The sequence below is a fragment of the Ranitomeya imitator genome, chromosome 5 (genome assembly GCF_032444005.1).
Source record: "Ranitomeya imitator isolate aRanImi1 chromosome 5, aRanImi1.pri, whole genome shotgun sequence".
Taxonomy (NCBI): domain Eukaryota; kingdom Metazoa; phylum Chordata; class Amphibia; order Anura; family Dendrobatidae; genus Ranitomeya; species Ranitomeya imitator.
This window is the reverse complement of record NC_091286.1, coordinates 467,036,752-467,062,645: the sequence shown is the minus strand read 5'-3', so window position 1 is coordinate 467,062,645 and position 25,894 is coordinate 467,036,752. Positions and strand designations below refer to the sequence as shown.

Genomic DNA, 25,894 nt, shown 5'->3' with positions numbered 1-25,894 from the left:
TTAAGATGAAAAGACAAACGTAGAGATGAAATAGATTCAGCAAAGTGAGGCCCGACTTTCTTAACAGATCGAGGATAGAAAAGGAACTTTGCGGTCTACACAAAACCCTAAAGAAAACCACACAAAGGGGGCAAAAAGACCCTCCGTACCGAACTAACGGCACGGAGGTACACCCTTTGCGTCCCAGAGCTTCCAGCAACAAATTAGACAAGCTGGACAGAAAAAATGGCAAACAAATAGCAAAGAAGAACTTAGCTATGCAGAGGAGCAGGCCACAGGAATGATCCAGGGAAAAGCAAGTCCAACACTGGAACATTGACAGGAAGCCAGGATCAAAGCATTAGGTGGAGTTAAGTAGAGAAGCACCTAACGACCTCACCAGATCACCTGAGGGAGGAAACTCAGAAGCCGCAGTACCACTTCCCTCCACCAACAGAAGCTCACAGAGAGAATCAGCCGAAGTACCACTTGTGACCACAGGAGGGAGCTCTGCCACAGAATTCACAACAGTACCCCCCCCTTGAGGAGGGGTCACCGAACCCTCACCAGAGCCCCCAGGCCGACCAGGATGAGCCACATGAAAGGCACGAACAAGATCGGGAGCATGGACATCAGAGGCAAAAACCCAGGAATTATCTTCCTGAGCATAACCCTTCCATTTAACCAGATACTGGAGTTTCCGTCTAGAAACACGAGAATCCAAAATCTTCTCCACAATATACTCCAATTCCCCCTCCACCAAAACTGGGGCAGGAGGATCAACAGATGGAACCATAGGTGCCAAGTATCTCCGCAACAATGACCTATGGAATACGTTATGTATGGAAAAAGAATCTGGAAGGGTCAGATGAAAAGACACAGGATTAAGAACCTCAGAAATCCTATACGGACCAATGAAACAAGGTTTAAACTTAGGAGAGGAAACCTTCATAGGAATATGACGAGAAGATAACCAAACCAGATCCCCAACACGAAGTCGGGGACCCACACGGCGTCTGCGATTAGCAAAACGTTGAGCCTTCTCCTGGGACAAGGTCAAATTGTCCACTACATGAGTCCAAATCTGCTGCAACCTGTCCACCACAGTATCCACACCAGGACAGTCCAAAGACTCAACCTGTCCTGAAGAGAAACGAGGATGGAACCCAGAATTGCAGAAAAATGGCGAAACCAAGGTAGCCGAGCTGGCCCGATTATTAAGGGCGAACTCAGCCAAAGGCAAAAAGGACACCCAGTCATCCTGATCGGCAGAAACAAAGCATCTCAGATAGGTTTCCAAGGTCTGATTGGTTCGTTCGGTCTGGCCATTAGTCTGAGCATGGAAAGCCGAGGAAAAAGACAAGTCAATGCCCATCCTACCACAAAAGGCTCGCCAAAACCTTGAAACAAACTGGGAACCTCTGTCAGAAACAATATTCTCTGGAATGCCATGTAAACGAACCACATGCTGGAAGAACAATGGCACCAAATCAGAGGAGGAAGGTAATTTAGACAAGGGTACCAAATGGACCATCTTAGAAAAGCGATCACAGACCACCCAAATGACTGACATCTTTTGAGAAACGGGAAGATCAGAAATAAAATCCATAGAGATATGTGTCCAAGGCCTCTTCGGGACCGGCAAGGGCAAAAGCAACCCACTGGCACGAGAACAGCAGGGCTTAGCCCTAGCACAAATCCCGCAGGACTGCACAAAAACACGCACATCCCGCGACACAGACGGCCACCAAAAGGATCTAGCCACCAACTCTCTGGTACCAAAGATTCCAGGATGACCAGCCAACACCGAACAATGAACCTCAGAGATAACTTTATTGGTCCACCTATGAGGGACAAACAGTCTCTCCGCTGGACAACGATCAGGTTTATTAGCCTGAAATTTTTGCAGCACCCGCCGCAAATCAGGGGAGATGGCAGACACAATTACTCCTTCCTTGAGGATACCCGCCGGCTCAGACAAACCCGGAGAGTCGGGCACAAAGCTCCTAGACAGAGTATCCGCCTTCACATTTTTAGAGCCCGGAAGGTACGAAATCACAAAGTCAAAACAGGCAAAAAACAGCGACCAACGAGCCTGTCTAGGATTCAACCGCTTAGCAGACTCAAGATAAGTCAAGTTCTTATGATCAGTCAATACCACCACGCGATGCTTAGCTCCTTCAAGCCAATGACGCCACTCCTCGAATGCCCACTTCATGGCCAGCAACTCTCGGTTGCCCACATCATAATTTCGCTCAGCAGGTGAAAACTTCCTGGAAAAAAAAGCGCATGGTTTCATCACTGAGCAATCAGAACCTCTCTGCGACAAAACAGCCCCTGCTCCAATCTCAGAAGCATCAACCTCGACCTGGAACGGAAGAGAAACATCTGGTTGACACAACACAGGGGCAGAAGAAAAACGACGCTTCAAGTCTTGAAAAGCTTCCACAGCAGCAGAAGACCAATTGACCAAATCAGCACCCTTCTTGGTCAAATCGGTCAATGGTTTGGCAATACTAGAAAAATTGCAGATGAAGTGACGATAAAAATTAGCAAAGCCCAGGAACTTTTGCAGACTTTTCAGAGATGTCGGCTGAGTCCAATCATGGATGGCTTGGACCTTAACAGGATCCATCTCGATAGTAGAAGGGGAAAAGATGAACCCCAAAAATGAAACCTTCTGCACACCAAAGAGACACTTTGATCCCTTCACAAACAAAGAATTAGCACGCAGGACCTGAAAAACTGTTCTGACCTGCTTCACATGAGACTCCCAATCATCCGAGAAGATCAAAATGTCATCCAAGTACACAATCAGGAATTTATCCAGGTACTCTCGGAAGATGTCATGCATAAAGGACTGAAACACTGATGGAGCATTGGCAAGTCCGAATGGCATCACTAGATACAAAAAATGACCCTCGGGCATATTAAATGCAGTTTTCCATTCATCTCCTCGCCTGATTCGCACCAGATTATACGCACCACGAAGATCTATCTTGGTGAACCAACTAGCCCCCTTAATCCGAGCAAACAAATCAGATAACAATGGCAAGGGGTACTGAAATTTAACCGTGATCTTATTTAGAAGGCGGTAATCTATACAAGGTCTCAGCGAACCATCCTTCTTGGCTACAAAAAAGAACCCTGCTCCTAATGGTGACGATGACGGGTGAATATGCCCCTTCTCCAGGGATTCCTTCACATAACTGCGCATAGCGGATAAATTAAACAGTCGACCTTTTGGGAATTTACTACCAGGAATCAAATTGATAGCACAATCACAATCCCTATGCGGAGGTAGAGCATCGGACTTGGGCTCATCAAATACATCCCAGTAATCAGACAAGAACTCTGGAACCTCAGAAGGGGTGGATGACGAAATTGACAGAAATGGAACATCACCATGTACCCCCTGACAACCCCAGCTGGACACCGACATGGATTTCCAATCTAATACTGGATTATGGGCTTGTAGCCATGGCAACCCCAACACGACCACATCATGCAGATTATGCAACACCAGAAAGCGAATAACCTCCTGATGTGCAGGAGCCATGCACATGGTCAGCTGGGTCCAGTATTGAGGCTTATTCTTGGCCAAAGGCGTGGCATCAATACCTCTCAATGGAATAGGACACTGCAAGGGCTCTAAGAGAAACCCACAACGCCTAGCATACTCCAAGTCCATCAAATTCAGGGCAGCGCCTGAATCCTCAAATGCCATGACAGAATACGATGACAAAGAGCAGATCAAGGTAACGGACAGAAGAAATTTCGACTGTACCGTACCAATGGTGGCAGACCTAGCGAACCGCTTAGTGCGCTTAGGACAATCAGAGATAGCATGAGTGGAATCACCACAGTAGAAACACAGCCCATTCAGACGTCTGTGTTCTTGCCGTTTAACTCTGGTCAAAGTCCTATCGCACTGCATAGGCTCAGGTTTAAGCTCAGGTAATACCGCCAAATGGTGCACAGATTTACGCTCACGCAAGCGTCGACCGATCTGAATGGCCAAAGACATAGACTCATTCAAACCAGCAGGCATAGGAAATCCCACCATGACATCATTAAGGGCTTCAGAGAGACCCTTTCTGAACATAGCTGCCAGCGCAGATTCATTCCATTGAGTGAGCACGGACCACTTTCTAAATTTCTGACAATATACCTCTATCTCATCCTGACCCTGACAAAGAGCCAGCAAATTTTTCTCTGCCTGATCCACTGAATTAGGTTCATCGTACAGCAATCCGAGCGCCAGGAAAAATGCATCGATATTACTCAATGCAGGATCTCCTGGCGCAAGAGAAAATGCCCAGTCCTGAGGGTCGCCGCGCAAAAAAGAAATAACAATCAAAACCTGTTGAACAGGATCACCAGAGGAGCGAGGTTTCAAGGCCAGAAATAATTTTCAATTATTTTTGAAACTCAGAAACTTAGTTCTATCTCCAAAAAACAAATCAGGAATAGGAATTCTTGGTTCCAACATAGCTTTCTGATCAATAGTGTCTTGAATCTTTTGTACTCTTGCCGAGAGCTGATCCACAAATGAAGACAGACTTCTAATGTCCATCGCTACACCTGTGTACTGAACCACCCAAATGTCTAGGGGAAAAAAAAGGCAAAACACAGTGCAAAGAAAAAAAAATGGTCTCAGAACTTCTTTTTTCCCTCTATTGAGAATCATTAGTACTTTGGGCTTCCTGTACTGTTATGAAGGGCAATTCAGTACTACAATGGACATAGCGGTCAGAGCACATACAGTGATCTGACAATAACCCAAAATCATAGAACGAGCTCTGAGATGTGGGAACTCTGCAGACCGCAATCCCTAATCCTCTCCAAACAACACTAGAGGCAGCCGTGGATTGCGCCTAACTCTGCCTATGCAACTCGGCACAGCCTGAGAAACTAACTAGCCTGAAGATAGAAAATAAGCCTACCTTGCATCAGAGAAATACCCCAAAGGAAAAGGCAGCCCCCCACATATAATGACTGTGAGTTAAGATGAAAAGACAAACGTAGAGATGAAATAGATTCAGCAAAGTGAGGCCCGACTTTCTTAACAGATCGAGGATAGAAAAGGAACTTTGCGGTCTACACAAAACCCTAAAGAAAACCACACAAAGGGGGCAAAAAGACCCTCCGTACCGAACTAACGGCACGGAGGTACACCCTTTGCGTCCCAGAGCTTCCAGCAACAAATTAGACAAGCTGGACAGAAAAAATAGCAAACAAATAGCAAAGAAGAACTTAGCTATGCAGAGCAGCAGGCCACAGGAATGATCCAGGGAAAAGCAAGTCCAACACTGGAACATTGACAGGAAGCCAGGATCAAAGCATTAGGTGGAGTTAAGTAGAGAAGCACCTAACGACCTCACCAGATCACCTGAGGGAGGAAACTCAGAAGCCGCAGTACCACTTCCCTCCACCAACAGAAGCTCACAGAGAGAATCAGCCGAAGTACCACTTGTGACCACAGGAGGGAGCTCTGCCACAGAATTCACAACAGAATGCCACAGGGCTGTTAGTGGGAATTTCAGGGCCCCAAACTGGCAAAATTTTCAGGTCCACTTGAGACTCTGCCCAGGCTCCAATCCAGCTCCACCTCCACCGTTCGAACTTCCACAGTCCCATTACCCACTCTTGGAAAAACTAAATTTCTCTACCATGTCCTCACCAATCAGATATTAACAGTTCAAATCAAACACCAGATCACATTCATAACCAGCAGCTTTTGTTCAGGCCAAAATAATTTTTAAGCCGCCACCATGACCAGGAAGACTCTGTGAGGCAGTGAACCCTGTTACAGCTAGCAGGTGCTGTTTGTGCTCTCCAGAATGTGCACAGAAGCGTAGTGAGGCCATGAGGGGGCGTTGTAGTCACATTTGTGGCTGTGATTACAATTGTTGAAAGCCCTGAAGTATAGAGGGGTTTTAGAATTGAGTCTGAGGAGTCTGAGGTGTGTCAAGGCCAGAGTGAGGCCTGACAACCCACAGCATACACAGTGGTGCTGCTGTCCATGATGACTGATCACGGATGTGGACAGGTCTTGTGCCTGGAGGTGAAATGGATGTAGACTGTCCGGTGCCCATAAGAAGGACTTATGTGTGTCACAGCTGTAGACAGGAGGATGTCAAGGTCTGTGTACAGCTGTGAGTAGAGACTGTGATGGAATTAGTCAGAGGATGACTAGCATGTATAGTGCTATATAAAGGATGCTGTTATGAACTGGTGTGAACTGAACACTGAAGTTATGTGCATTTAAGATATATGCTTGGAACAGTTTCTGCACAAAGATAATGCATTAAAGAGACTTTTATGTTTGAACTTTGTGGGTCACTGCCTCTTTACTGCCACGGGTGCCTCACAACTCTTTTGGGTGGGCTCTACTCTAACCTATGAAATATTTCCTAAAATGTCCAATACTCTTTTTCACAAGGGACATTATACACAGGACCTCTGTATATAGTATGCAGTGTATGTGTCAGTGTACAGGTAACACACTGACTCCCCAGTTACATCTCTAGCTGAATTCCTTAAGATTTGCTTTACTTTTTCATGCAGAGCAGACCACCATCACTTCTTCCAGCCAAGACTCGCATCTGTATAAAATAACACATATTTACTTAGTGAACTGATTCCAAAGCACATTCCCCAATTTTTCTCTTTCTTCTACACTACACATCACGTTGATCATCACGTACGTGCGGTCACCTGACTGGAAGCACAGAGGAAACTGAGGGAGCCGGAGCTGCCCAGCCTTTAAGGTTACACAGCTGTGCACAGTTTTAAGAAAGCTCCCAGCATCAACGTGTGCGCCGCAGCGCACAGCACTTTAGTGCACGATTGGGCCCAGTGAGCAGAAGCACAATTACTGGTCCCCGGACCTGTGGGCCCCCCTCTGTACCACTGCTCACTGGATCTCCTTCAGCAGTAAGGGCAGTAATGCCTTGATGGCGGTCCTGAATGTCACCATTCATTTTAGCATGCGAAGTAATGGAAAAAAGGAAAAAAATTACAATTATGGTATGGTGAAGTGGAAAAGAAAAAAATGTAATTTTTTCTTTTCCTTTGTTTTTTTGGATTTAATGTTTGCAGCATTGTTTATGCACTAAACATGACATGTCAACATAATTCCTTAGGGTAAAACTAATCATATACAGGTAGAGATTTACTAGACATGTGGTTAAATATGTGTGCATCAATGGGAGTTGCTTTAACAGCCAAGCAAGCTGGTATCTACTGTATTTACAAGAATAAATTTAATATTTTCTGCTTGAAATTTCACTAAACATAGACTTTATGGAAAATTTTCTTATCAAGAGGATCACTGGCAAAATATAATAAATGAAATAAATAAATATAAATAAATATAATAAACCTCTGCATAGCAAAACTTAAAATCTTTCATTTAACATACTTTCTTTTTCATTTCTCTAACAAACAAATCAAAGCATTTACCCCAAATGATCTGCTTGACACATATTTTGATTCTATTTTAAAACTTGTGCATCTGTTTTATAAATTGGACCCATCCCTTCTCCAAATTCTCTTCAAACTACTGGAGCATGAATGTATAAATTACAGCAAATCTGAAGATAAACATTTACTGCATGCTATACAATTTGTTGACCATCGCTAACATCATACTCTTGATAAAGTTCAATTTCATGCAACAGTAATTGATGTGTCTATATTCAGACAGTGACACAGTGGATAACCAGTGAGTGTAAATAATTTTGTCAGTATCCTGCTGACATTTAGTGAGTTCTACTGGCAACAGCATAGAAGCTTCATCAGTAGAATATTTAATCTAATAATGACTTAAATAATTGAGAAGTGAACATCTTATTCTTGATTGGAAAACGTAAGTGTACTCAGAAGTTAATTCATCTTAGAATCATCTGAATATTGTAATTGCATTGAGGTGCATACATTTTAGATTGAACCGACCCCTCGCTTCAGACCTATGATTGAATAATAGAGAATTATTAATGGCATGCACCAGTATATACCTAGTGTGAATGAGTTGCAGTTTCATGCAACATTTAGGATGCCCCCCTAAAACTTCTGGAATTTTTCATTTTTTGCTAGTTTGTGTAAAGTGTTTGACATATTGTAGAAATGAACATGACTAAATGTAAGTTGTAGTCAATTTTTATTAATTTTTTCATATAATTTATTTCAATAATTTAACCATAGACTGTCATAGTACATTCTGGAAAATGGGGAATTCTAAAATTATAATGTAAAAAAAGAAATAAAATTGTATATTCAGTACACACACAGCTCTGGCAACAATTAAGAGACCACCACATCAAATCCATGTCATGGGCAGCCCAATCTCCAGACCTGAACCCCATTGCAAACCTCTGGAATGTAATCAAGAGGATGGTGGATAGTCACAAGCCATCAAACAAAGAACTGCTTAAATTTTTGCACCAGGAGCATTGTGAAAGACTGGTGGAAAGCATGTCAGAAAGCATGCCAAGATGTGGTTAAAAATCATGGTTATTCCACAAAATATTGATTTCTGAACTCCTCCTGAGTAGGGTTGAGCGACCTTGACTTTTTTAGGGTCGAGCCGGGTTTCGCGAAACCCGACTATCTCAACAGTCGAGTCGAGTGAAATCGGCCGATTATGGCGAAAAGTCGAGGATCGACCGAAACACGAAACCCAATGCAAAGTCAATGGGATTTTTTTTTTTTATTCTTTTTTTTTTTTCTCTCTCTCTCTCTCTCTCTCTCTCCCCCCCTCTCCCCTCCGTCCGTCCCTGAACTGAAAAGCTGGTGTTACACAGTGCAAATCGCTACAGCGCACAAGCGACAACATGGCGATAGGCGTCCACGCCCCTAAGACCTATGTCATCACTCTGCCCACGCCCCTTCATTGGCTGAAAAAAATGGCGCCAAGCGCGTCATACGAAACGCGACTTTGGCGCGAAAGTCGCGTACCGCATGGCCGACCCCACACAGGGATCGGGTCGGGTTTCATGAAACCCGACTTTGCCAAAAGTCGGCGACTTTTGAAAATGAACGATCCGTTTCGCTCAACCCTACTCCTGAGTTAAAACATCAATATTGTTGTTTCTAAATGATTATGAACTTGTTTTTTTTTTTTTTTTTGCATTGTTAGAGGTCTGAAAGCACTGGTTTTTTTTAATTTCAATCATTTTTCTTTATCAGAAAAAAAAATTATTGCTTGGAAATTCGGAGACATGTTGTCAGAAGTCTATAGAATACAAGAACGATTTACATTTTACGCAAAAATATACCTGTAAAGAGAAAAATCAGGCAAACTGGACATTTTGCAGTGGTCTCTTAATTTTTGCTAGACCTGTATATAATTTCTAATTTTAAAGCATGGGTGCTTTAAAAAAAATAAATAAATCAATAAATAAAAGCCTACTCTCTTACCTGAACCTCCTTTGATCTAACACTGATCACTTACAAGGTTAGCATTGGCATAGAAAGCAATATATACTCCATTCTCTATTTGGAAAACGTTGGACCACTGGACACTGTGATTGTCTACAGTGGTCATGTGAAATAGAGGAGCGCATAATGGGGTGTTTTTCTGATGACTTGCTCTTTGACTTGCCTTTTAACTTCAGTAGTCCTATGACTTCAAATGGAGCAGGTATCAAGTCCTGAGCTGGCACAGAAATCTGGCATGGCTTTTCTGTTGAGGAGAGGGAACAAATACAAACTAGATGGGCATTTCCTGAAGGAAGTACATGGTGCTTGAACAGCGCTGCCAGCTTTACAGCAGCACTTTTCACACACAGGATGGGGGTGCGCTTAGTTTTGCACACGCGGGGCCGGGGGTGCCCTTAGTTTTGCACATGCGGGGCCGGGGGTGCCCTTAGTTTTGCACACGCGGAGCCGGGGGTGCCCTTAGTTTTGCACACATGGGGCCGGGGTGCCCTTACTTTTGCACACATGGGGACGGGGTGCCCTTAATTTTGCACACATGGAGCCGGGGGTGCCCTTACTTTTGCACACACGGGGCCGGGGGTGCCCTTACTTTTGCACATGCGGTGCCGGGGTGCCCTCACTTTTGCACACGTGGGGCTGGGGGTGCCCTTACTTTGGCACTCACAGGGCCTGGGGTGCCCTTACTTTTGCACACTTGGACAAGAGTTTGATTAGAGTGTCGGCATAGTGTGATCTGATTCTCTTGGATCGGAGAATTGGAGCACGTTGTGAGAAGATGGGTAAAATGACTCCATCTTAACCATTCCGTGAAACCACGGAGGGCATCCGAGTGCAGTCCAATAATCTCTATGCACCCATAGACTTGAATGGGCAAGTTTCATCCAATTTTCTTGTCAAGTCACACTTCTCCACTCTGAGGAGAAGATGGAGAACAAAATTTCTTACTTGCATTATTACTGCGAAATCGGACTGCACTGAAATGTTTTCCACACACTCGTTGACTTGCATGGCTAAGTGCAATCTGAATTTCAGATCAAAATCTGACATGCTGCAAAGTATTCCTTGGACCAACTTGGTCCAAGGAAACAATTGGATGTGTGCACAGCCCCTTCAACTAAGGGCTTGTTTTCACTTGTGAGGAACATGTCCGTGTCTCGCATGTGGAAACGAAGCTCTGGTGCCGGCACTCTGGAGCGGAGCGTGCGGCTCCATGTGTTGCTATGCGGCCGCACGCTCCGCTCCACAGTGCCGGCGCCAGAGCTTCATTACGGACGTGTTCCTCGCAAGTGAAAACAAGCCCTAACACTCATTAAAAGTGCAGCAAACAACCCAGTAAGTGCACATCGCTGGAACCAGATTCTTTGTCTCTACATTATACTGCCCAGACTAGGGAAGAAAAATCTGGTGAGCATTTAGTCCAGCTCTCTCTGCATTTAGAAAAATAAAAAATTACATACAGAGACTTTAAAGAAACACTCCCATGAAGATTTTTTTCCAACTAAAACTGATTAACTCCTTAACCCCCAAGGGTGGTTTGCATGTTAATGATTGGGTCAATTTTTACAATTCTGACCACTGTCCGTTTATGAGGTAACAACTCTGGAACACTTCCATGGATCCAAGTGATTCTGACGTTGTTTTCTCATGACATATTTTATTTCACGTTACTGGTAAAATTTATTTGATGTGACTTGCTTTTATTTGTGAAAAAATGGAAATATGACGAAAATTGTGAACATTTAGCAATTTTCCAACTTTAAATTTTCATGTCCTTAAATCAGACAGAGATATGTCACACAAAATACTTAATAAGTAACATTTCCTACATCTCTACTTTACATCCTCACAATTTTGGAACAATTTTTTTTTTGTTAGAAAGTTATAAGGGTTAAAAGTTGACCAGCGATTTCTCATTTTTACAACACCATTGTTTAATTTTAGAGACCACATCATATTTGAAGTCCCTTTTTCGAGGGTCTATATGATAGAAAATTCCCCAAAGTGACACCATTCTAAAAGCTGCACCCCTCATTGTGCTCAAAACCACATTCAAGAAGTTTATTAACCCTTTAGGTGCTTCAGAGGAATTTTTGGAATGTTTAAAAAAAAATGAACATTTCACTTTTTTTCACAAAGAATTTACTTCAGATCCAATTTTTTTTTTATCAAGGGTAAGAAGAGAATTTGGACCCCAAAGGTTGTTGTGCAATTTTCCTGCGTACACAGATACCCCATATGTGGGGGTAAACCACTGTTTGTGCGCATGGCAGAGCTTGGAAGGAAAGAAGCTCAGTTTGACTTTTCAATGCAAAATTGGCTGGAATTGAGATCAGCCATCATGTCACGTTTAAAGAGCCCCTGATGTGCCTAAACAGTAGAAACCCCCCACAAGTGACACCATTTTGGAAATTAGACCCCCTAGAGGAACTTACCTGTTATGATCTGGTGGCCTTGGAGCAGCATGAGACGTACTCTGGAGAAGGTGGTCCCTGTACTGACCGCAAACCCTGAACCTAGCAGCGCAACTAGAAGTAGCCGTGGGGGGTACCTAACACTCCCTAGACCCCTCAGCACAGCCTAAGATCTAACTACCCCTAAAGACAGAAACAGGAAACCTATCTTGCCTCAGAGAAACTCCCCAAAGGATAGCTAGCCCCCCACAAATATTGACTGTGAGAGGAGAGGGAAAAAACATACGCAGATATGAAATCTTTCTTTTTAGCTAGTATGGCCTCCTATGCTAAAATCTGAATAGAACAGAGTACTATGCGGTCAGTATAAAAACACTAGAAAATATCCACCGCAAAAAATATGAATCACCACATCTGACTAAAGACATGGGGGGTATATCTGCATCTCCAGAGAAATAGCTAGGCTGCAAAAAATCCTTCACAGACCAAGCTGGACAAGACAAAAACATAAAAATGCACAGAACTATAAGGTCCACTGCAGGTGGACAGCAAAAACAAAGCCAGGACTTATCTTTGTAGAAAAACACAGCAAACTGGAGAGACCAGCAGGGAAGTGAATCCTTCAAGAACAATGGACAACTGGCACTGACTAAAGGATCCAGCAAAGCTATATACCCCAGTCAGTTTTGCAATTAGTAGATACACCTGTCCACTCCTGCAGTCCAGGCACAACTGCATTACCCTCTACAACCACCGGAGGGAGCCCAAAAGCTGAATTCACAACACTTACCTCGATGTGTGGTGAGCACTGTAACCCACTAAGTGCTTCAAAGAAGTTTATAATGTAGAGCCGCAAAAATTAAAAATCATATTTTTTTCCACAAAAATGATATTTTCACCCCCAGTTTTTTATTTTTTCAAAGATATCAGGAGAAATTGGACCACAAATGTTGTTGTGCAATTTGTTCTGAGTACGCTGATACCCCATATGTTGGGGTAAACCACTGTTTGGGTGCACGGCAGAGCTCGGAAGGAAGGGAGCGCTGTTTTGGAATGCAGACTTTGATGGAATGGTCTGCGGGCATCACGTGGTGTTTGCAGAGCCCCTGATGCACCTAAACAGTAGAAACCCCCTACAAGTGTCCCAATTTTGGAAACTAGACCCCGAAGGAACCTAACTATATGTGTTCTGAGAACTATGAACGCCCAAGTATTTCACATAAGTTTATAACCCAGAGCAGTGAAAATAAATAAAATCATTTTTTTCAACAAAAATGATTTTTTAGCCCCAGTTTTTTATTTTTTCAAGGGTAACAGGAGAAATTAGACCCCAAACATTGTTGTGCAATTTGTCCTGAGTAAGCTGATACCCCATAAGTGGGAGAAAACTACTGTTTGGGCATACATCGGAGCTCAAAAGGGAAGTAGTAGCGTTTAGGAATGCAGACTTTGATGAAAAGTTCTGCGGCATCATATTGGGTTTGCAGAACCACTGATGTGCCTAAAAAGTAGAAACCCCGCACAAGTGACCCCATTTTGGAAACTAGACCCCCATGGAACTTATCTATATGTGCTGTGAAAACTTTGAACCCCCAAGTGCTTCATAAAAGTTTATAATGCAGAGGCATAAAAATAAAAAATCATTTTTTTCGCACAAAAATGATATTTTGCCCCCAATTTTTTATTTTCTCAAGGATAGCAGGTGAAATTTGACTGTAAAAGTTGTTGTCCAATTTGTTCTGAGTACGCTGATACTCCACATGTGGGGGTAAACCACTGCTTGGGCGCATGGCAGAGCTCGGAATGGAAAGAGCACCATTTTAGTTTTTCAACGAAGAATAGGCTGGAATTGAGATCGGACAGGATGTCGCATTTGGAGAGCACCTGGTGTGCCTAAACAGTCGAAAACCCCCCAATTCTAACTCCAAACCTGACCTGAACACACCCCTAACCCTAATCCCAACCCTAACCATAACCCTAACCAAACCCCTAACCCAAACATGCCCCTAACCCTAATCCCAACCCTAACCATATCCCTAACCCCAACACACCCCTAACCCAACACACCCCCAAACCAAAACACCCCTAACCCTAATCCTAAACACACCCCTAACCCTAATCCCAATCCTAACCCCAACTGTAAGCATAATCCAAATACCAATCCTAACACCAACTCTAGCCCCAACTTAACTCTAACTTTAGCCCCAACCCTAACCCTAATGTTAGCCCCAACCTTAACCCTATCTTTAGCCCTAACCCTAATGGGAAAATGGAAATAAATAATTTTTTTTTATTATAATTTTTTTCCCTAACTAAGGGGATGAAAATGGTGGTTTGATTTACTATTTATAGCAGGTTTTTATAGCGGGTTTTTATGTTTGGCAGCTATCACACACTAAAAGACGCTTTTTATTGCAAAAAATGTATTTTTTGCATCACCACATTTTGAGAGCTATAATGTTTCCATATTTTGGCCCACAGAGCCATGCAAGGTCTTGTTTTTTGTGGGATGAGTTGATGTTTTTATTGGTACCATTTTCGGGCACATTACTTTTTTTTATTACGATTTTTGGGAGACAGAATGAACAAAAACAAGCAATTCATTAATTTTTTTTGGGTGGGGCGTTTCTACCGTTCCATGTGTGGTAAAATTGATAAAGCAGTTTTATTCTTCACATTAATATGATTACAGTGATACCTCATTTATATATTTTTTTTATGTTTTGGCGCTTTTATACGATAAAATCTAATTTATAAGGAAAATAATTATTTTGCATCGCCTTATTCTGAGGACTATAACTTTTTAATTTTTTTGCTGATGATGCTGTATGGTGGCTCGTTTTTTGCAGAACAAGATGACGTTTTCAGCAGTTCCATGTATATTTATTTCCATCTTTTTGATCGCGTGTTATTCCACTTTTTGTTCGGTGGTATGATGATAAAGCATTGTTTTTTATTTATTTTTTGTACGGTGTTCACTGAAGGGGTTGACTAGTGGAAAAGTTTTATAGGTCGGGTCGTTACGGACACAGCGATACTAAATATGTGTACTTTTATTGTTTTTTTTTCTATTTACATAAAGAAATGTATTTATTGGAACAATATTTTTTTTATTATTTATTTAGGAATTAAAAAATATATATTTTTACACTGTATAATATTTTATGTTTTACTTTCTTGCATTGTACCAGGGTGGGACATCACTGTCTAAAGTCAGACTGCTGATCTGATACTTTGCACAGCACTGTGTCAGATCAGCCATCTGACAGGCAGTGAAGGAGGCTTCTCCAATCCTGCTCTCAGCAGGCACTGACAAAGCCACCTCCCTTCAGGACCCGGAAGGACCCCACAGCCATCTTTGATCTGGGGCTCTGCAGGCAAGGAGAACCTCAGAACAACGTGATCACATCGCATTATTCTGAGGGTCTCAGGGAAGCACGCAGGGAGCCCCCTCCCTGCACAATCCTTCTCTATGCCACCGGAACTCTATGCCACTGGCACCATCAGGACAACTTCCTATAATAATATACCTCTTTCTGTAGTAATGTCACCCCTCATGAGCCCCTTCCTGGTATTATGTATCCTGAACATAATATGTCTTGTGCCACTCATTGTAAAAATGTCCCCATCCTGGGCACCTTCCTAGTAATAATGACCCTATCCCATTCCTCTAATTGTAATAATGTGCCGGTCCTGAACCTCATTCTGTTATATATTTCCCATCCTGGTTCCCTTCCTAGTATAATGTCCATTCAATTTTCCAAAACATAAAAAAAAAAAAAACCTCGCACTATACGTGGCATCCTCTTCTATACCCAGCAGCTAACTTCAGTATACCAACGCAGGTTGTGCATGAAGCCACCACAAACACCTGTTGTGATTGGCAAGCTGACATCAGCTGCCAGCCTCTAGTTAGTATTGTGTGCTGCAGTGCAGGGAGTCGGAGGGTGTCTGTGCTGAAATACACTTTAGCTGGATGTGCTTCCCCTGCTCCCTCCACCTATGGGCCATGTTATGGTCACAAATTCTGTGAATGGGTTCATAATGTCACTGAGAAGAGGAGCAGAACAGCACTGTATTCTAGTAAAGGTGGCAGTAGGTGAGAACAATAACACAATCACATGACCTGCTTTAAAAAAAAAAAAAATATATATATATATATATATATATATATATATATATATATATATATATATATATATATATATAAACTCAAAAAAAGGAAAAGCAGCACAAAATAATTGAAAAAAAGTGGACTTTAATGCCTGAACGGCGTGGCAACGTTTCGGATGTGTTATCCTTTGTCAAGCAATGAATACAAGAGTGAGACCACATTTTATATCCAACACATACATATCTCATTAGAAAATCATTAAATATAATAAAGTCAATAGTATTAAACAGTGTTATTGTGCATCATCAGTGTAACAGTGCAATTGTGCAAGTTACTCAGCCCATCAAACCACAGCTATTGACGGGTATTATGAATAACATACTGCGTGAAAATAATTAAAAATGGCTTAATGGCCAATTGTTATTAAAAACAAATCAGGTGTCCTTACTAACGATATTATAATCCAAGTACACTCACATACACAGCTCAGTAATGGCAGCCATGATCACGGCGTTCCCAAGTGCCTACTGCACATGTCTGTGACATCACAGTCAGGGACCCACAGTGCTCTGCCCTGCAGCTGCTCAGAGCCTTCCGAGGACCATGGCGCCATGTTAGCTAGGGGCGGCTTTGCCCACACGGAGGACGGAACCACATAACTATTGCAATAGCAATATACAAAATACAGTAGCGATCCTAGTAACCCCGAACTCTGCATTACTCAGGAATTATTGTACAGAATATGAAAAACATAAAAAATAAAGAATATATAATATATAAAATATATATGAAAAAAAAAAAATTATGTACAAAATTAAACTGCTCCATACACGGTCATATGTATAAGAATAGTCTTCTCTACTCGGGAACATACTCGATGTGCCGCCGTATTTAAAGGGACCCAGACATAAGTCTGTAATACGTCACCAAGGTCCAGGAAGCCCCCCTTATTAAAGTGGGGCATCCTGACCCTGAGTAAGGAAACGGAGACCTTTGGGGGCGGGTACCCCCCGCGTTTCTCCAAACCCCTACAGTATGACACACATGACCCAATCTTTGGCTACATCTTCAACATCCCTAGAGAAACATAAAAGACCAAATGACCAAAGCAGGGGAGTTTCCTATGTTTATAGATTCAAGCTTTTATTCTCTGTAATGATATATCCAAAAAAAATAATCAAAATATCAAGAGAAATGCAGAGATCAAGGAAAAAGGAAAGCAAAATAATTCACATTATAGAGTAATCAGTACGGATCCATCGTCCATTGTTCAAAGTTGTAGCCACCATATAGTATCTCGGTATATAAGATAGGACACCTGAAAAAGGACAAATAACTCCATAAGTTTCTTTTAAAACATAAAAAATATATATAAAATATACACTTAGTTGAGAATATACACGGTCACCTCCCCTTCTCTGAACCGGTACCATATCAATAATACGGAAGCGCAGTTGTTTTTCAGTATGACATTTCTCCGTGAAATGTTTAGACACTGGTAGATCCAAACGTTTCTTCCTTATGGTATGTCGGTGTTGATTGATTCTAGTCTTGAAATCACACGTAGTTTCACCGACATACCATTAGGAGCAAGGACACTGAAGTAAATATACAACAAACTCTGAGTCGCATGTCAAATAATGCTGTATCCTATATTCCTCATTCGTGATGGTATGAAAGAAATTAGACCCCTTGAGCATCAAATTACAGTTAATACAGGACAAGCATGGAAAACAACCTTTCCTACTGTTGCCAGTAAGCGTGGCCTGACCCTGTTTTTTGAATGACCCTATATCGGACTTCACCAGAGTAGACGCAATAGTTCGACTACGTTTATACGAGAAAATTGGTGGTTTAGAGAACTCCTTCACTTCAGGAGAACATTTATATAGCATTCCCCAATGTTTGCATATAATGTCAGCAATTTTGCCACTCTCCTCACAATACGACGTTACAAAAGGAATACGATCAAATTCTTTCAATTTAGGTTTTTTCTGTAGTAATTCTTTTCTCGGTAATATATCAACCTTATTCTTCTGTATTTGCAACAATTTTTTTGGATAACCTCTTTCAGAGAATTTCCTACATGTCCCTTCCATAGATTTTTTTTAAAGAATCTTCATTACTTTCAATTGTTTTGACCCGCAAAAGCTGACTGTACGGGATTGACTCTTTAGTTTTTCTGGGGTGTTGACTATTGAAAAGCAATAAATCATTTTTATCTGTGGCTTTAGTAAACAATTGAGTAGTAAATTTACCATTCTCAATTTGAACATTAACAACCAAAAATTGTATGTTAGTACATGAGTATACAAGGGTGAATTTAATTGTTTCATCAATTGTATTCAGGTAGTCATGAAATTTAAGTAAGGACTCTATTGTACCCGTCCATAGGAGGAAGACATCGTCTATGTATCTCCACCACGCGGCCACTTGGCCGAAGTGGTGGGACACATAGACGAAGTCCTCCTCGATGACACTCATAACTATATTTGCATACACGGGCGCCATGTTCACGCCCATGGCGGTCCCGCGTAATTGCAAATAAAAAGTGTCTTCAAATAAAAAATAGTTTCTAGTCAACACTAGTTCCAACAGCTGTATTACAAAACCCCTGGCCTCGCTAGAATAGTGGGTAGTTAGTAACTTTTTATTCACTGCGGCGAGCCCCCGAGCGTGGTCAATCGAGGTATATAGCGAAGTGACATCGAACGATGCCAAAACCACTTCGCCAAACACTTCAATCCCACTTATTTTTTCTAAAAAATCAGTGGTGTCTCTAACAAATGATTCCGCACAACCAGCAATTGGGTTAAGGATTTTATCCAGAAAAATCCCAATATTTGAAAAAATAGAGCCGCATCCTGACACTATTGGTCTACCCGGGGGGTGCACAAGAGATTTGTGGATCTTTGGTGTTAGGGCTAGCGGAACGCACCAAATAATAAGACAGATAGAGTATGGTGCGTTCGCAGCCCGGGGTCCACCGTGCAGAGATGGAACCTGCTGCCAAGTAATGACGGACTATATGGCGGTACAAAGTGAATACACACATGGGTTAACCTCACCCTGTGTGAAGGAAGCGTACCCTGTTGCGTCACAGGACCGCGGTACCGCACCAAAAGCGCAAGCAAGGAGTCTTAGAACTCAATCCCAAGACACAGGATTTGAGTGCATAGAGACCTCATGCGCTCGACACTGCAACTGTGGTGTCAGAGTGACTGAAATAATTATAACAAAGAAGCACGAGAGTGCATGCGGTGCCGCACTGACAAACGCCACTAATTGGGTCAGGAAAGCGCTGTGAAAGTGCACGGTGCCGCACTGGCGGTCACAGCAATTAGAGGCTGTAATGTGTGTAATGTGCTGATGGTTAAGTCGGGCGCTAGGTAGCAATCATCCACCTTCCGCGAGCAGTCATACAGTAGGGAGGGGATTTTAAAGAGCGACTTTCATCCATCGACATACATCCATAAACACACACATTATCAAGACTATACTAGCGCATGGCCGTGCAGTCATGCGCAGCTTATATAGTTGCAGCACGTTCAGGACCTTCCAATAAAGGACCAATGGGAAGCTGCTACCAAAGTTTTTGCCCTTTCAGGACCTTCCTGGAGGACCAATGGGATGTGCTGCAGTACCGGAGCATGTGACCCTCGCTCTCCAATGGGAGATCTTGCCCTGGGCATGCTCAGAAAGAGAAAAGCAGGACTTAGCCCCAAAAGCATCTGCTCTCCGCTGCCCAACACTGACTTCAATGGCAGAAGCCGGAAAAGCAGCAGTAACTCTTTGTACAGAGTGAGACCGAGCAAGACGCTGGGATGACGTCTCCGCTGAGCAGACTCCACTGCGGCTGGAGAAGAATGGGAGACCGCAGTGGAGATGGCTCGAGATTCCCCCTGTGCAGAAGCGGGAACTCGACACCTAACATTTGGTAGCGTGTATATTACCGGTGTCACTGGAAATTTAATGGTCAGAAAATCATATAAATCCTGGTCAATAATTTGTTTATGTACAGCATTCTCTAAGATTGTCTTGATTTCTCTTGCTATATCAAACTTAGGATCATGAGACAATCTCTCGTACACCCCCGGGTCCTCCAATTGTCCCTTAATTTCCTCAATATATTCAGTTGTATCTAAGACAACCACTGCACCTCCCTTATCCGCCTTTTTTATAATTATTTCTTCATTTTGTGCTAGCTCACGTAAGGCTTCCATTTCCCCCACTGTCATATTAGGATGCTTGAATCTTTTTGGACACCCATTTTTCAACTTCTCAATATCATTGCTCACAGCAGATATAAATGCTTCTATAACTGGAGAATTAACTAAAGGAATAAAGTTACTCTTTTTCCTAAGGGATACCTGTTTTAAATTAAATTCACTAACAGACACCTTTTCTATATCTGGATTATGACAAAACCAATCCCTTAGCTTAATCAACCTAAAGAAGTTCTGCAAGTCAAGGCTTAATTGGAACCAGTTCACATGGGTACTAAGTCCAAATGATAAACCCTTATTCAGGGCCGATACCTGGCATTCAGTAAGAGTTTTTTTTAGAAATATTCACAATTAAACCTGATCCTTGCTCCTCGTTGCCACTTGTTTTTCCGCTGGTGATTTGTATTTCCCTTTTTTCTCTTTTTTGCTGTCTCCGGTGTTGTTTCCTCCCCTTTTCCTGTTTTCTTCAGCTTTTCTTTTGGGGAATCCAAACCTGAAATAGTCATGGTTAAATTGCAAAAAATTACTGTCATATGTGCAAACAAAGTCTTTTTTTGGGAAAAAACCTTTTTTCCTCCAGTTTCCTGAGGTCTCTCTCTGCCAATTATAAATATTTCCTTCCCTATAGTCTTCCATATCGCGATTCCATTTCCTCCGTTTCACCTCTTCCAACTCAAGGCGCAATTTATCAAATTTAGTTTTCAGCAACTCTCTGAAACTAGTCCATTCATCTTCTCTCAGAAGGCTCTTAATCTCAGATTCCAGCACTGGTATATCCAAATCAACTTTTTTTAATTCTTGTTGTAGGTATTCGATATTTAAAAGGATAATGTCCAAACCATACTTATTTGAAATCATACTAAATCTTGCACAGAAGAGTGAGTCATTAGTCATTAAGTTGGGGCGGATATTAGACTGAAGGCCTCTTGGAATTTTTTTAGCTTTATAGTATTCACTCAAAGTACTGAGATGTAATTGCAATGTTGTGGATTTCTTTAAAGTATTTTCATATTTCAATTTAAGATCATGTAATGAGGGTGTACTAAGAAAGGTGGCATTTGTTTCCACCTCTCTAATAATTCTCTCCCCATCCTCACTAGTATATGCAAAAACGCCAGTTTCAGGCACATTTTGTTCCATAGTCCACGTAATGGAATGCACTGTTGCACAATTGCACTGTTACACTGATGATGCACAATAACACTGTTTAATGCTATTGACTTTATTATATTTAATGATTTTCTAATGAGATATGTATGTGTTGGATATAAAATGTGGTCTCACTCTTGTATTCATTGCTTGACAAAGGATAACACATCCGAAACGTTGCCACGCCGTTCAGGCATTAAAGTCCACTTTTTTTCAATTATTTTGTGCTGCTTTTCCTTTTTTTGAGTTTATTACTTTTTGACCATTGGATTGCTGGTCGGGAGAGCTCTGCATGCCTTGTAAGGTAGTAATTTGATGCTGTTCCAATTTTTCACTTCATATTTTTTCTGTGGAAATTTGCATCTTCCATTGCTGGATTCTGTTACTGTGTGTGATTTTGTTTTTTTGTCTTTTTTTGCATTCCATTACGTGGACTATGGAACAAAATGTGCCTGAAACTGGCGTTTTTGCATATACTAGTGAGGATGGGGAGAGAATTATTAGAGAGGTGGAAACAAATGCCACCTTTCTTAGTACACCCTCATTACATGATCTTAAATTGAAATATGAAAATACTTTAAAAAAATTCCAAGAGGCCTTCGGTCAAATATCCGCCCCAACTTAATGACTAATGACTCACTCTTCTGTGCAAGATTTAGTATGATTTCAAATAAGTATGGTTTGGACATTATCCTTTTAAATATCGAATACTTACAACAAGAATTAAAAAAAGTTGATTTGGATATACCAGTGCTGGAATCTGAGATTAAGAGCCTTCTGAGAGAAGATGAATGGACTAGTTTCAGAGAGTTGCTGAAAACTAAATTTGATAAATTGCGCCTTGAGTTGGAAGAGGTGAAACGGAGGAAATGGAATCGCGATATGGAAGACTATAGGGAAGGAAATATTTATAATTGGCAGAGAGAGACCTCAGGAAACTGGAGGAAAAAAGGTTTTTTCCCAAAAAAAGACTTTGTTTGCACATATGACAGTAATTTTTTGCAATTTAACCATGACTATTTCAGGTTTGGATTCCCCAAAAGAAAAGCTGAAGAACACAGGAAAAGGGGAGGAAAAAAACACCGGAGACAGCAAAAAAGAGAAAAAAGTGAAATACAAATCACCAGCGGAAAAACAAGTGGCAACGAGGAGCAAGGATCAGGTTTAATTGTGAATATTTCTAAAAAAAACTCTTACTGAATGCCAGGTATCGGCCCTGAATAAGGGTTTATCATTTGGACTTAGTACCCATGTGAACTGGTTCCAATTAAGCCTTGACTTGCAGAACTTCTTTAGGTTGATTAAGCTAAGGGATTGGTTTTGTCATAATCCAGATATAGAAAAGGTGTCTGTTAGTGAATTTAATTTAAAACAGGTATCCCTTAGGAAAAAGAGTAACTTTATTCCTTTAGTTAATTCTCCAGTTATAGAAGCATTTATATCTGCTATGAGCGATGATATTGAGAAGTTGAAAAATGGGTGTCCAAAAAGATTCAAGCATCCTAATTTGACAGTGGGGGAAATGGAAGCCTTACGTGAGCTAGCACAAAATGAAGAAATAATTATAAAAAAGGCGGATAAGGGAGGTGCAGTGGTTGTCTTAGATACAACTGAATATATTGAGGAAATTAAGGGACAATTGGAGGACCCGGGGGTGTACGAGAGATTGTCTCATGATCCTAAGTTTGATATAGCAAGAGAAATCAAGACAATCTTAGAGAATGCTGTACATAAACAAATTATTGACCAGGATTTATATGATTTTCTGATCATTAAATTTCCAGTGACACCGGTAATATACACGCAACCAAAGATCCACAAATCTCTCGTGCACCCCCCGGGTAGACCAATAGTGTCAGGATGCGGCTCTATTTTTTCAAATATTGGGATTTTTCTGGATAAAATCCTTAACCCAATTGCTGGTTGCGCGGAATCATTTGTTAGAGACAAAACTGATTTTTTAGAAAAAATAAGTGGGATTGAGGTGTTTGGCGAAGTGGTTTTGGCATCGTTCGATGTCACTTCGCTATATACCTCGATTGACCACGCTCGGGGGCTCGCCGCAGTGAATAAAAAGTTACTAACTACCCACTATTCTAGCGAGGCCAGGGGTTTTGTAATACAGCTGTTGGAACTAGTGTTGACTAGAAACTATTTTTTATTTGGAGACACTTTTTATTTGCAATTACGCGGGACCGCCATGGGCGCAAACATGGCGACCGCGTATGCAAATATAGTTATGAGTGTCATCGAGGAGGACTTCGTCTATGTGTCCCACCACTTCGGCCAAGTGGCCGCGTGGTGGAGATACATAGACGATGTCTTCCTCGTATGGACGGGTACAATAGAGTCCTTACTTAAATTTCATGACTACCTGAATACAATTGATGAAACAATTAAATTCACCCTTGTATACTCATGTACTAACATACAATTTTTGGATGTTAATGTTCAAATTGAGAATGGTAAATTTACTACTCAATTGTTTACTAAAGCCACAGATAAAAATGATTTATTGCTTTTCAATAGTCAACACCCCAGAAAATCTAAAGAGTCAATCCTGTACAGTCAGCTTTTGCGGGTCAAAACAATTGAAAGTAATGAAGATTCTTTAAAAAAATCTATGGAAGGGACATGTAGGAAATTCTCTGAAAGAGGTTATCCAAAAAAATTGTTGCAAATACAGAAGAATAAGGTTGATATATTACCGAGAAAAGAATTACTACAGAAAAAACCTAAATTGAAAGAATTTGATCGTATTCCTTTTGTAACGTCGTATTGTGAGGAGAGTGGCAAAATTGCTGACATTATATGCAAACATTGGGGAATGCTATATAAATGTTCTCCCGAAGTGAAGGAGTTCTCTAAACCACCAATTTTCTCGTATAAACGTAGTCGAGCTATTGCGTCTACTCTGGTGAAGTCCGATATAGGGTCATTCAAAAAACAGGGTCAGGCCACGCTTACTGGCAACAGTAGGAAAGGTTGTTTTCCATGCTTGTCCTGTATTAACTGTAATTTGATGCTCAAGGGGTCTAATTTCTTTCATCCCATCATGAATGAGGAATATAGGATACAGCATTATTTGACATGCGACTCAGAGTTTGTTGTATATTTACTTCAGTGTCCTTGCTCCTAATGGTATGTCGGTGAAACTACGTGTGATTTCAAGACTAGAATCAATCAACACCGACATACCATAAGGAAGAAACGTTTGGATCTACCAGTGTCTAAACATTTCACGGAGAAATGTCATACTGAAAAACAACTGCACTTCCGTATTATTGATATGGTACCGGTTCAGAGAAGGGGAGGTGACCGTGTACGGTTACTTAAAAAGAAAGAGTTGGAATGGATAAAAAAACTCAATGCTTTAAAACCTTATGGTCTTAATGTGGATTTCAAACTTAATTCAATTGTATAAATGTGATAGTGGTTATATTCTCAACTAAGTGTATATTTTATATATATTTTTTATGTTTTAAAAGAAACTTATGGAGTTATTTGTCCTTTTTCAGGTGTCCTATCTTATATACCGAGATACTATATGGTGGCTACAACTTTGAACAATGGACGATGGATCCGTACTGATTACTCTATAATGTGAATTATTTTGCTTTCCTTTTTCCTTGATCTCTGCATTTCTCTTGATATTTTGATTATTTTTTTTGGATATATCATTACAGAGAATAAAAGCTTGAATCTATAAACATAGGAAACTCCCCTGCTTTGGTCATTTGGTCTTTTATGTTTCTCTAGGGATGTTGAAGATGTAGCCAAAGATTGGGTCATGTGTGTCATACTGTAGGGGTTTGGAGAAACGCGGGGGGGTACCCGCCCCCAAAGGTCTCCGTTTCCTTACTCAGGGTCAGGATGCCCCACTTTAATAAGGGGGGCTTCCTGGACCTTGGTGACGTATTACAGACTTATGTCTGGGTCCCTTTAAATACGGCGGCACATCGAGTATGTTCCCGAGTAGAGAAGACTATTCTTATACATATGACCGTGTATGGAGCAGTTTAATTTTGTACATAATTTTTTTTTTTTCATATATATTTTATATATTATATATTCTTTATTTTTTATGTTTTTCATATTCTGTACAGTAATTCCTAAGTAATGCAGAGTTTGGGGTTACTAGGATCACTACTGTATTTTGTATATTGCTATTGCAATAGTTATGTGGTTCCGTCCTCCGTATGGGCAAAGCCTCCCCTAGCTAACATGGCGCCATGGTCCTTGGAAGGCTCTGAGCAGCTGCAGGGCAGAGCATTGTGGGTCCCTGACTGTGATGTCACGGACATGTGCAGTAGGCACTTGGGAACGCCGTGATCATGGCTGCCATTACTGAGCTGTGTATGTGAGTGTACTTGGATTATAATATCGTTAGTAAGGACACCTGATTTGTTTTTAATAACAATTGGCCATTAAGCTATTTTTAATCATTTTCAAGCAGTATGTTATTCATAATACCCGTCAATAGCTGTGGTTTGATGGGCTGAGTAACTTGCACAATTGCACTGTTACACTGATGATGCGCAATAACACTGTTTAATACTATTGACTTTATT

General features: G+C 41.3%; 1 long non-coding RNA gene across 1 annotated transcript in view; it reads left to right on the top strand.

Moving 5' to 3' along the window:
• LOC138680813 (uncharacterized) overlaps positions 1 to 25,033 on the top strand; it is a 142,130-nt gene extending 117,097 nt beyond the window's left edge. The window contains exon 2 of the long non-coding RNA XR_011321783.1: positions 24,842 to 25,033. This is a non-coding gene — a long non-coding RNA (uncharacterized lncRNA). The remainder of the gene's footprint in view (positions 1 to 24,841) is intronic.
• Positions 25,034 to 25,894: the final 861 nt, after the last annotated feature.